The 12944-nt window shown below is 44.8% G+C and overlaps 1 pseudogene; it reads left to right on the forward strand.

The window, feature by feature from the left end:
• The first annotated feature begins 439 nt into the window (after positions 1 to 439).
• Positions 440 to 1514, forward strand: LOC147423608 (uncharacterized; annotated as a pseudogene).
• The last annotated feature ends 11430 nt before the right edge of the window (positions 1515 to 12944 follow it).

Here is a 12944-nt window from a genome sequence, read left to right on the forward strand (position 1 = left end):
AACGGAAGGCTCTCCCTTCCATAAGAACAAAAAGGAACCTTGAGCACAGTTTGGAGCACTCATCTTGAGCAAAGCGCAAACATTCATTCCGCTGCACCTTATAGAATCTGCTAGGGTTTTTTGAATCTTTGGCATTAATCGTGTTTTATTTGATGTGGTCTTGTCGCTTTACAACATGTATGTTATGTATGTGTTTAATGTCTGTCAATAATATGTTCCTCAACATGGTTGTTTACTTAAGATTGTTGGATCTGTGCGTGCTTTTTCTGCAGGTTGGATGTTTCCAAGTCGTTTGCATCAACTGTTGTACCTGCTCATGAGATTCTTCAGCATAATCGAAGGCCGTGTCATCAAAATAAGGAAGAACATATGAAATCATTGCCTCCTTTTGAGCGAGAGGATATGATAAGGGAGCTTTCAAAGTACTTTGCTCCAAAATATGTTGAGTTGGCATTCAATTTACCTCCAACAAGCGGCTCATTTTGGTGCCTCGTTGAAGAAGACATTGATGTGCTTGCATCAGAGGACAAAGAGCCTTTCAGTAAGGATGCTAATCAGATTCTTGCTTTCCTCGCTCAGTTTTTCTCTACATCCTTGCTGGACATGATCTCTGCTAATCTGGATGGTTTAGACAAGTCTTTTTTGGGAATCAAATACACTCTGCGAGAAGGCAAGGCAATGGTGGCTTTGAACACTTTGCAAGATATCCAAGACACATTTGATGTGGAAGATACCCCATTGTAGAACTTTTTTGGGCATGTTGATATGACTGCTGGTGAAGTCATGATGATGAAATGCAGAATGAGGCATTTGAACACATTTCAAGGCAAGCAAGCAAAGGTGGCATCGTCAGGTCCAGCAATGGTGGTGGGGCTGATTGCGAAAGGGTTTTTGATAGAGGTCTTGCAAGAGGTGAAGATAGTAAGGAAATCTTTGCTGAGCAACATTTTGACAACCTGGATGAGAGATGTATTCAAATCCCCTTGCCCTCATTTTGGGTGCCACCTCGTGGTGACAATGGTAGGTACCGCACACTAAAGGACAGGTCATGGCAGTTTGTGTCAAATGATCGAGTAGGAGACCAACAAGAAATGCTCTTTAATCCACAAAATATTCAATCAACAAAAGTTTTGTTGTATCATGGCACATGGTCTTCCTCACTTTCTCAATTTAAGATGCGAGGCATTGATCCACCCCTTCGTCGAAATGAGTTCAACAGAGATGCAGCATTCTATTTGTCGAATTCGGTACGCCATTCTTACGAGCATCCGATGCACACGCATGCACCAATGTGTATTGCAGATTCTATCAGTGTAGAGTGTGACCCAACAGGGGATTTGAACCCACAACCCGTAGGTTGAGAGGCCAAAGCCTTACCGTTAGACCAACTCTTTGGGGACTACAATGAGCATTTAAATATGGCTTTTTTAAAAATATAGGTAGCTGTGCATTTCAACAAGGGTATGATTGAAATTTTGCTTTCTTCATACAAAATCTTGAGTTTGCCAAAATGATGGCCCTTGGTCACCCTGTTCTTCTGTACGTCTTTTGTGATACTGAGGAGTTTATGTTTGCTATTAAGGTACTGGTTTCAATCTCCTATGGTTGCGGCTATTGGTGTGATGCAGTGTGATTGGTACGTTGCTCTTCAACTGTGTTAGCTCCTTGTTACGTAGCGTGTTTTCGCCTGTCTGTTCTTGCCAAAAGCCCATGTAATAACTATGGTTTTCTGTTGTCAAGATGAAATTTTTGTGGTTTGATTCTTAGTAGGTTTTGTGCCTTCTTTATGTCCCTTTAGGTGGTTTTCATACAATGTGTGCAATGTGCTTGTAGATATTTTAAGAGGTTTCCTATTGTCCTACCTATCCTCCCCATTAAAGCAGATTATGGGGTTTCAGCACCTTGGTTGGACAAATGCACTTGGTGACAACTGGATGACCTTTTGGAGACTGACGAGTGGAAAATGGCGTGATCACTGGGGAGGGAGTGTGTGTGAGTAAAATAACTACCAGACTCGCACCGTATAAATTGTTGCATGAGCCTTCCCTTGGTTCTCACTCACTTAGGATTGTTTGTCGTACTCACATAAAAATTTGTTTCACTCACTAATCACACATCACACAACTCTTCACCTTATGAGGCTTGTATTGTTGCATTGAATCTATGAATTATTGTGATTTAATTGTGCCTCTACAAGGTGCTGACTGCAAGACTCAATCTTTTATTTGAAAATGGCCTACTTATTGGGGATAACTATATAATTTTTTTTTCGACATTTGATATGGTTGAAATCTTGGTATCATTATGACTGGTGTGGATGATTTTTGCCCGGATAATATTCTGTTTCATATATGATCTCTCATCAGCATCACATGGTGACTCACTCTTATAAAATTGATCAAATTGGCTATACCTCAACTTGGGTTGCATGCTAATCATGTTGCCTTCCTTTTGTATAATGGTTTTTGACCATGCGTGGATTTTTGGCATATTGACTGCTATTGGTTGTGGAACCCTCTGGGAAGATGGGTTATGCCCCTTCGCTTACTTAGCACTAGGTCTGGCCCCTGCAGTTTGCTTTGATTAAGTCATTTATTAAGTACTGATTGTGGCTAGGTTAGACAAGTTTGAGATTGTTCTGAGCTTTAGCCTTCTTGGAAATACACCATTACTGACTTGGAAATACACCATGACTGATAGTCTATGACTTGGCTCTGAAACTTAAGGATTGCAAGGATTTCTTTGACGGTATTTGTGTCACAAAATGATGATGTGGCAGACTTATAAGATTATAAGTTGTTCCAACTTATAGGGTACCCATCCAATGGGGCTCTTGGGGACACATAGAGATAATAAAAAAAAGAAAGAGCGCAAAGATGCTGACGTGGTAGTGTTGTACGGACAGCCCGCGGATTGCTCTGACTGCTGACAGATTTTCGTGAATTACGCCAGCTGCCCAGAGCACTAGCTTTTGGGGCTGAGATTCTTTTGGACCTAAAGTTTTTCATTGTACTGCTCTTGGGGCTCTGCTTCTGGGCATCCCTTGTAATGATTATAAGAGCACTAGCTTTTGGGGTTGAGATGCTTTTGGACCTGAAGTTTTTCATTGTACTGCTTTTGGAGCTCTGCTTTTGGGCATCCCTTGTAATGATTATAAGAGCCCTTGGGACCTCACTCTGCAGAGCATTTGGATGCAGAGTCTGAGAGTAGAGGTCCCTCGGGAGTTGTACTTTGCAATGATTAATGATAAAGAAATACCAAAACGGACGCCAGACTTTGGGGCCAATCCCTCTGGGCACGGAACTACTCCGGGCCATGTCGACCCTCTCTCTCTCTCTATTAAAGTTGAGTGATTTTTGAAGTTTCTATTTGTGTGTTGCTATTGACTTCTCGCTTGGAGTGTCCAAGCCTGTTACAGTGGTATCAAAGCTCAGCAAGGTTCTTCTTCTATGGAGGATCCAATCCATTTTGCAGCACACGCAGGTTTTTGTGAGAGAATATTCATGTCCCAACCCCAGACTTATTAGCCACTCTCACCCTTACTTCATCGCACATCGGGCGCGCTTCTGTCTTCATCGCTCTGTCTTACAAGGCATAAGCCATAAAGAACCCCAGATTACAATGGGTTTTTGCGGAGAATCTGACAAAGTTAACACCTTTCGGTGGGCAGGCAAAGAAAATCTGAAATCCGGCACGGGAATTGAAGAAAAGAATGAAGATTTGGACAAATTCTTGGTGGAAAAGTTTGTCAGGGTGGAGTACAAACGTCAACTGTAGGTTGATACATGTGTGAAAAGATTCTTTTAAGTACTCGTGAGATTCGAGATTGGAGAAATACCTGAAGAATTACCTGATTGATGAGATTTACTCGAGATGGCGAGTTGAAAGGACAGACGAGTGAAAAAAAAAGCGGAACCTATACTTGCAGAAAGAGCTGGACAGAACTCTCGAAAGAAGATGAACTAGAGGACCACCAGAAGATAAGCCAGAGAGTTACAGAACAGCAGCTGAGCGCGGAAGAAAAGGAAAGACAAAAGCAGGACTCGTACCAAATTTTGTGGGGACCGCCAACCGTGACCTGCTGAACGAAAGTATTGAACTTTGCAAAGCATGGGGCAAAGTGCAAGACCAGGAAGCCGTTATCTTCTTTGATGGAGAAGTAAGGAACAACTTCATTTCAACCGAATTCGCGGCTTGGAATTACGCTCAAGGAAATGGTGCCACTGGCCGAGGTTGTTCTAGAGGCACCCGGACAGGATATTGCCACTACACTTGTCATTGGCAAACTGCGTTTGTATTGTCAGGGGTAATTAGGGCACGAGGATTTTAATATCATGCCTTAACGTTAGTTAGGCAGAACAAAAAAAAGAGTTTTCCTCTGTTCACCCTAAATGCGTAGCATAGTAAGGTGCTGTTGGAACTGAGCTGGATAGTATCCTCTCACTCGGCTTATTAACTTGAACTTTCATTGTTACAATTTCGGATATTTAAATTTTAAACCTGGATGGTTCCCTACTCTTTGTATGGGGGTTCTCCTATGGCATAAGTGTTATTTGTTTCTTTCTTGCTGTAATCGTAATCAACATTTGTTTGATGAAATTGTGCACGATCCCGAAGTCGAGTGCCCGGTACGTGGTACGCTTGCGGCTTTTGGTTTTGTCACAAACAACGTATAAGGCGTTGTCCATCCACGATTTAATTTCTATTGTAGTTTTTTTTATGGATCTAGCACTTGCTAGACCTGTCTTAGATCTAGTACTTAATCCCTTGATAATGGCTTCACGTTTGGTTGTGTTGTGTTCACAATTCGTATAGATAGAACATTTGGCATCGATTGCCGAGATCACTAGGCATTTGGCGCCTAATCTTGTATGTAATGGTCGGTGGCTTATAGGCTTTGTTTCCCTTATTTAGGGGCCGATCCTCGCTTGCCAGAGGTTGCGGATGCTTCACTAATCAATTTACAGTTCGATTTAGTGGCTAAGGCGAAAGCCGAGAAGTCTTGTACTGTGAAAGAGAGATACCCTGATGATACTTTGTCGCCCGTTTCCGGCGCAGCAAGGTGGTGGCAACTAGGATATGGGAAATAGGCACGACTCGATTATTTGGAAAGGTGGATTTTTAAATCGAGGAAGTTGGGCTTTGCTTTGGACCCTCATCACAAAATCCTCCCTCTTTACCTTTCTTTTTCCATGAATTTCGTTTCCTCTCATGAGGTCTCAACATACATACTTATCCAAGAAAGGTACGTAGAGATCTCTGCAAAGCAGAGCAGATTGCTCCGATAGGGGTTGGGTTCGTATCTGTGGCTTGTACAAGTCTATCTCGGAATTGAATTCTGGTATGCCTTTCGGCATAACGACAAGTGCCTACCGCTAGATTTGGGAAGGCGAGGCTTGTCACTAATTGACACCTCCCTAGGGAGGTGGGATCAATGGCCTATAGTAGGCATCGCGAGGTGGGTGCAATCCGGGCGCCGATCGAACTAGGTGTGAACTAAGAGTGAACTTGGGAGGTATGTGCACCACACCGAATTTGTTGTGAACTCGGTTTGAACTTAACGTGAACAAAGGTGTGAACTGGGGAGGGTCTGCACACCACACCAAATTTGGTGTGAACTCAATGTGAACTAGGTGTATACTTTTCTACGACGCCCCGATCTATAAACTTACAACACACACACCTTTCAACGAACGCGAGATAGCCTAGTGGTTGGAGTCAATTCCGTGGGGGGGGAGGGTAGCGGGTTCAAGCCTCGGATCCGAGAAAGCGGGAATCTTCTGCATTCCATAGGCAATCCAACGGTCACAATCAACCGGTGATCGTGAGCCATTGATCCCACCTCCCAAAAGGAGGTGTCAATTAGTAATGAGGGAAGGTGAGGGCGAAAGATCCTGCTAATAGCTATGCCCTGCCACCCGATACGATGGAGTCGAGGCCGCAGGTTCAGTATTTACTTGCTGAGCCAAAGGCTCCTTTTCCAGTATCCGAATGCAGAAGCCACCACGTGGCATTGAATTTAAATTTAAAAATAAACATTGCTGCCATGAAAAGCTCTAAATTAAAAAAACTCAGCGTGAAAAGCTACCAAGTGAATAAAATAAAAAAAGCAGTTCGATCTTCTCTACAAGCAGTTCGCAGGTTCCTCAGAAGCAGCTCGGAGCTTTGTCTGCAATGTGCAGGTTTGTCTCTGTCCACTCTTTGCGAGAGAGAGAGAGAGAGAGAGAGAGAGAGAGAGAGAGAGAGAGAGAGAGAGAGAGAGAGAGAGAGAGAGAGAGAAATGAAATGAAATGTTATATTAACGTCTTCAAAAGGCCAAAGTGACCTATGAGACCAGAAAGTTACAATGAGGTGTCTCTGATACAAAGTCAGATTGACAAAAAATAAATTAAACTAGGATAACAAATATAAATATTGCGGAATCCTAAACTAAGCTGATAGGTGTGAAAGGTGAAAGGAGTGAAATGTGTGAACTAAGTAGTACAATGTGTAGACAATATGGGAGGGAAGTAGAGATCCATCTTCATAGAGATTCATCTTCCTGGTCGACGAAAAAGTATGGCTCCAATCCTTTGCTGTAGCCTCCTTCGAAATTGTGTAGCTCCTCTTCTCCATCAGGGTCGTCTAGATCTCCCTAGCTCCAATGCTCGGTCTATGAGAATGCCAGTAGTGCGGGTAGACCTCTCCACTGTTGGCTGCTCCTCTGTCTGTTCTTCTGGGTGTACATTATTCAGTGTACAAAAATCTGTGATCTATCTCTGGGGTTGTCTCTCTTCAGCTCTCCTCAGTAAAGTTTCTCTATGCCTGTGTAACTCGAGTAGATATAGCCCAAGACATCTCTGATCCTCATAACTCATGACCCTAGATAGAGGCCCAAAACCTTCTCTGAATAGACAATGAAAGCGGCCTCGTATCTCCAAGTACAGTGTGCAATGACATATGTAATGTACCTCTGTCTTTGGCTCTAGATGGCATAAGCGGCATATCCTGTTATCTGCTGGTGTCCCTCTGAATTTGCCAGTCTCAATCTCAAGCTTATGTGAGGACGTGCGTATCTAGCCAAGACACAATGCAAACCATGAGAAAGATGTGTGTCCATATAGCTAGGTCGAATCACAAACCCATCTCCTGTGAGGTGGAGAAGATGATATCTATAGAAATCCATCTTTGTGCCCAACTCCTATATCGGCTCTATCCATGTCCTCCTCGTGTCCAGCTGGATCAGATCCTGACGAATGAGTCTATTAATCTCTACCCGTGTCAGAGACCTCAAGGGTGCCTGTAGAGAGTATTGAAAAGGAGGCAACCTATCCATGGTGAAACCATGTGTCTGAAACCATGATGCCATCTGTGCATACCAGCATGATGTATCCCCATTAAGAGCTAATTGTCTGGAGGACACTAGAGCCACCATGGCATATTTGTCTCTGGTAGTATCCCACAGACTGTGTACAAAGGAGACTGATCTGGTAAGCGCCTCAATCTCCATGGGGGAGGTAGCTAATTCCGCTCGAATGATATCATGCGGTATGGAAGCCTTGGCTCTAATCAGCCGAGAGATCATAGATACCAGGGGCTTCTCCATACGCCTCCAACCATCCTGGCCTACAGAAGGTCCCCAAACTTGCACCCCATATAACATAGTAGAAGCAACCAAAGTATCAAAGAGCCATAATTTTGTCCTAGGTTCCTGGAACTGAACCTGCGAACACATCCTCTCCATTCCTCCTAGAGCCGCACTAGCTCTAGTTAGTCTAGTCTCTGCTGCTCTTCTCAAAGAAAATCTCGGCCCAGTAAAGACTACCCCTGGGTAAGTCTATGCATCTGTATACTCCACAATCTCCTAGCCATATTTGAAAGTAGGTACTGATTTCCTGACCCATTGCGGTGTGGTGTTAAACACCATAACCTTGGTTTTACATAGGTTTACACACAATCCCCTATCCTCTGCAAAACTGCGTAGTGCATCCAAATGTCGTTGCATACCTTCTGGTGAGTCAGATAGCAGCACAATATCATCAGCATATAGCAACAATGGGATCCACATCCCTGCCAGCTGGGCACCCCTGTCACCCTCTCTGTCAATGTAATCAGACACCTCATCAACATACATACCAAATAGAGTAGGAGACAATGGGCAGCCCTGTTTCACTCCAATAGTAGAGTGAACTAAATCAGATACCCCTTCCGGAGTGCATACATGTCCCATGACTGATCTGTACAAAGCCATAATCCCCCAAATCACCTCTATGGGCACCCCCATCTCCTGTAGTCTGCGCATCAATCAAGCTCTTGGCACCATGTCAAATGCTTTGCGAAAATCCACAAAGCTACATAGATCCGTCTCCCATGTGCCCTGCCCTCCTCAATGATGTCCCTGAGGGTCAGAATATGATCAAGAGTGGAGAAACCCCTCCTAAAGCCGGCCTGACCCTTTGCTCATACACCCTCGCCTTCTGCCCAATTACTCAAGTGTTGCTCCAGAATAGATGCATACAATCGTGCCAATGTGTGTCCAACCATAAGAGTGCGGTAGTTCCCAATCTCTATAGGGTCACCAGCCTTGAAGATGGGCACAATATTAGACAACCTCCAAGTCTCAGGTAATCCCTCACACATGGCACGATTGAACAACACTGCGAGAACGTCCATCAGCATTTCCCTGGCATGTATAAAGTGCTCCGCTACTATACCGTCATGATCATATGCCTTCCCGGTCCTCATCCTGTCGATGGCCCTTTGCTCGTAGCTGGGCAAGGCTTGGTAGGGTCTGGAAGGGGTTCCTATCCAGGAACTGTATATAATGATGTCGCATATTGGCCCCATACATCAGGTGAAGTAATCACTAGGGAAGGGGAGTGCTCATGGAAGAGTCGCCATGCCTCTCCTGAGTCCCTACTCAAGAACATCTGATATAAGTCTCGCTCCATCTGAGGTAGGTAAGCTCGCGTCTTCCGTGGCACAAGGAGTCGGAAAGCAATCCGAGACTGTCTATAAGTGATGACTCCTAAAAGAAGATCCCTCTGAAGCTGGGCTCTTGTCTCTCTGCACTCCTCATCATACCAACTATTCTGGGGCATGCTCCCAGAATGGCGTCTCTTGCTCGGCTAGTGAGTGGGTATGCCACTGATGCAACCCCATGCAGTGTCTCAATCAGTAGAGTGGTGCACTCCTCCACTGAGAGGCCTGTACCATTTGTGCCAGCTGTGCCTTCCAATAGACGGTCCCAGATCTCCTCTGTATAAACGAAATCAGTCTCTGGTGTAAATGTATAGCGGGTGTGTGACCTGCCTCCTGACGTCTGGGTTGTACTATATTGAAATTTAACGGACGGTGTCAAGAGAGCATGATCTACTGCTATGCCCACTGGCTTGGCTCCCACTGTGAAATCCTGAATGCAAGGGACAAATCTCGGTTGTGTCATAACATAATCCACTGTACTGACCCCATGTCTGTGTGGAAAGCATGTGAAACCGGCTGCTCCAGGAAATCGCTGTAAGCCATTAAGTATGGCTAATCGATGTGTAGTCGTCATTTCCATGAGGTATCTCCCATACTCCGTCTGCTCTCTGTCATTTGAGCATCTGTCAAGTCCCAACTCACCTACATCCAGCTCTCTAAGCATCTCATTTGAAGTGTCGTAGAAGACTGTCTGCGAGTTGCCCGTTCGGGCATTGAAGTCCCCTAGGAGAATGATATCACCATCCCTAGAAAACTCCCATATGTCATCATCTAGTATAGAGAAAGGCGACTGCCCTCTGGATGGAGCATACACTGATGTACTGGGAGGAAAGTAACATATGGCAGTATATAAGAATTGACCTGTGTCAGCTCTCAGTCTCATCCACATATATCTAGCATGACCATCTCTTTGTACAATATGCAGTAATGGTTGTAGTTCCTCTCTGAATAGCACTGCTACTCCTCTTGAACCTCTACTCCCATGCTCAGATCTCGCATTTATCCTGTGAGTTGTCTCCCATCTGTATCCCACCACATGTGGCATCACCTGTCCAGGGGCCTGATGAGTCTCTGAGAAGAATACAATATCCTTGTCTTTGAAACTGTCCTCAAATGCATCCACGTCCAACCTCATAGACCCATTACAATTCGAGGTATCCATCTTCAATGTGGTCCCATAGGTCTCACACCGTCGTGCAGTGCGTCGCTCTAAAATCACCACCCGTCCATCTCTATAGAAGTCTACCTTTCCCTTCTCCCTTGCCGCTGTAATCTCTGGCATTACCTCTCTTATATGTGCGAGATGTGAGAGAGTCAGGTCATCACCGAGGAAAATACCTGTCTTTTTGAAAGTAGGCCTCTTCCTCAAGAATTCCTTCTTCTCTTCCAACGAGGGGAAGCGTAGTATGAGAGCTCTCCCCTTTGAAGACTCTCCCATGCCATCAATTTTCTTACCTACCCTCCATGCCTTTGTGTGCAAAGGCTTCTCCATCTCCATCATGGATGTAAGGCTTGTGACCTCTTTCTCCACATTGTTTATGTCCTTGAGACCGGTCACTCTCACATGCAGTGCTCGCATCCACCTTCTTTGTTCCTCTTCGAGGGTCATGTTGATAAGCGTCGGTGTACAATGAGTTTCTTGACCTTTCCCTTTCTTGGCGACCTCAATCCATTTTTCGGCCTCTTTCGCCTTTTTCTGTGTCCTTGTTATCATCTCCGCCCATAAAGATGTCTTTGCCACACTCAGTTTCTCTTCCTCTGTGAGCATCCTTACCTGTTCCTTGATTTCCTTGATTTCATCTATTACCGAGGGCTGAAATTCGCCTTCCTCTAGTCCACTGCTTACTCTATCAGCAAGCTCCTGTTTAAGGGCTGAGACTTCTTTTTTGAGTGTCCGTATCTCGGCGTTTGGGTTCTCCTGTTTGAGGGCTGAGCTGTCTTTCTTCTTCTTCCATTGCAGTGTGACATAAAAACGCGTTTCATGTAGACGAAACCCCAAAACCTATGAAAAGTTTTGCCGAAACGCATGAAACGGACATGCATTTTTTATGAGACGTTTAAAATTGGGGCTTTTTTTCCAGAAACTTTGTTCAATAGAAGTACTTTGCTAAATGAATCAATGATGCATCAGGTATGATTCATGAAACTAGTGGCTGTGTTTTAACTTTCATCAATACTGAACATCTCTTTGATCGTGCTCGCTTGAAGTCGCTTCTAAGCAGTGAGCACTGAGCATGTCTCTCTCTCTCTCTCTCTCTCTCTCTCTCTCTCTCTCTCTCTCTCTCTCTCTGTGGACATTAAAGTCTAGAGTCATGTGTGCTACATTGTATACATATTTATCATATTTTATTAATATATAATTTAATGTCGTTTATGAAACATGTTTCATGTTTTTGACGCTATGAAACGAAATGTTTCAAAACCTCGAAACCCCGAAACGACCAAAACCACGAAACATTTCATGTCACACTGTTCCATTGTGGGCCGTCATTGAAGATCATCTGGAGGAGGTTCGCCTTCTCCTTCCACCATCCTTCCATCTCTATTTTTCACTCCTTCATTTCCCTCTCCATCTGTGCTATCCGCTTGTTCGTGAGCATGAATGTTGCCTTTGCTCGCGACTTGCAAACAGGTGAGACATAGACGGCTTCCGTGTCCTGTGCAGGGGAGATTGCTTCCATGTTCTGTCGTTCAAGAGATGTATCGGACTCACTTACCATTTCGCACAATGTATGATGTTTGTTGACCTATGCGTATGATGACCCTCCTACGTGTATGGATTGGCTGAGTCCAGGCGAAGAAATAAACCACACCCCGAATGCGGGTATCTGCACTCCCACAGCCCTTTGCATGCGCTCAATCTGTTCTACCGAATATCCCCCTTTTGGATATTCGGCAAGTGAGCGTACGTAGCTCCCAACAGTATGAGCTCGCGACTCAGACAGGCCCCTGTCGGGCTCTGGTTCAATCTACACGCGACCCCCTCTGTGGGAGAAGCTCGCGCCTTGTAATACGCTCTGTTGAGCAGCAATAACCTGCTGCCCGCAAGTCGTGCTGTGGGATTAGCCAATGGCCTGGTGACGCGAGAGACCCATCTGACGCGAGAGAGAGAGAGAGAGAGAGAGAGAGAGAGAGAGAGAGAGAGAGAGAGAGAGAGAGAGAGAGAGAGAGAGAGAGAGAGAGAGAGAGAGAGAGAGAGAGAGAGAGAGAGAGAGAGAGAGAGAGAGAGAGAGAGAGAGAGATGGATATGAAATAAAATGAAATGTAATATCAACGTCTTCAAAAGGCCAAAATGACCTATGAGACCAAAAGGTTACATGTGGTGAATCTAATACCAGGTATGGGTATAAAAAGTACAAAGAACTGAAAAGAAAATAGTGGGTAGGGGTGGGGTGAAAGCTGATACAAGGGGAATACAAAGGGTGAGCTGATACTATGGAGCTCTCTGACAGTCGAGGCATCATATATATATACTCAGTATCCAAAAGGCTATATAGATTCAATGTCCTCCAAGGTAGGCACTCTGTCAGGACGACTCCTATGTCGCGCCAGTATGGTAAGGATCCTCTGTCGCAGTCTGCGTCGATGTCGAGAGGGTCCCCTCATCCGTGGGCGACGGGACCGCCCCAACTCTATCGCCCGATCAAGCGGTATGCCTCTGGTGCCTCTGATGTTGTTATGTTGTTGGGGCTGCTCGGACTCCTCTATTTGTGACTGAAAGAAATCTGTAATCTTCCATCATTGCTGGATCTCTCTCATTGTGCCGCTCTTCAAGAGGTCCTCTCTGTGTTTGCGAATCTCCAGTAAGTATAATCCGAGGCATCTTTGATCCTGTTATCTCATAACTCTAGAAAGTGGCCCAAAACCCTCTCTGAATAGACAGTGAAAGCGGTCTCGTATCTCATAGTATACTGGGCACTGACATATGTAATGTAGCTCCGTCTCTGGCTCTATTTGGAATATCTGACAAATCTTGGACTCAG

Source organism: Adiantum capillus-veneris, chromosome 26, assembly GCF_014529385.1.
Source record: "Adiantum capillus-veneris isolate H3 chromosome 26, ASM1452938v2, whole genome shotgun sequence".
Lineage (NCBI taxonomy): Eukaryota > Viridiplantae > Streptophyta > Polypodiopsida > Polypodiales > Pteridaceae > Adiantum > Adiantum capillus-veneris.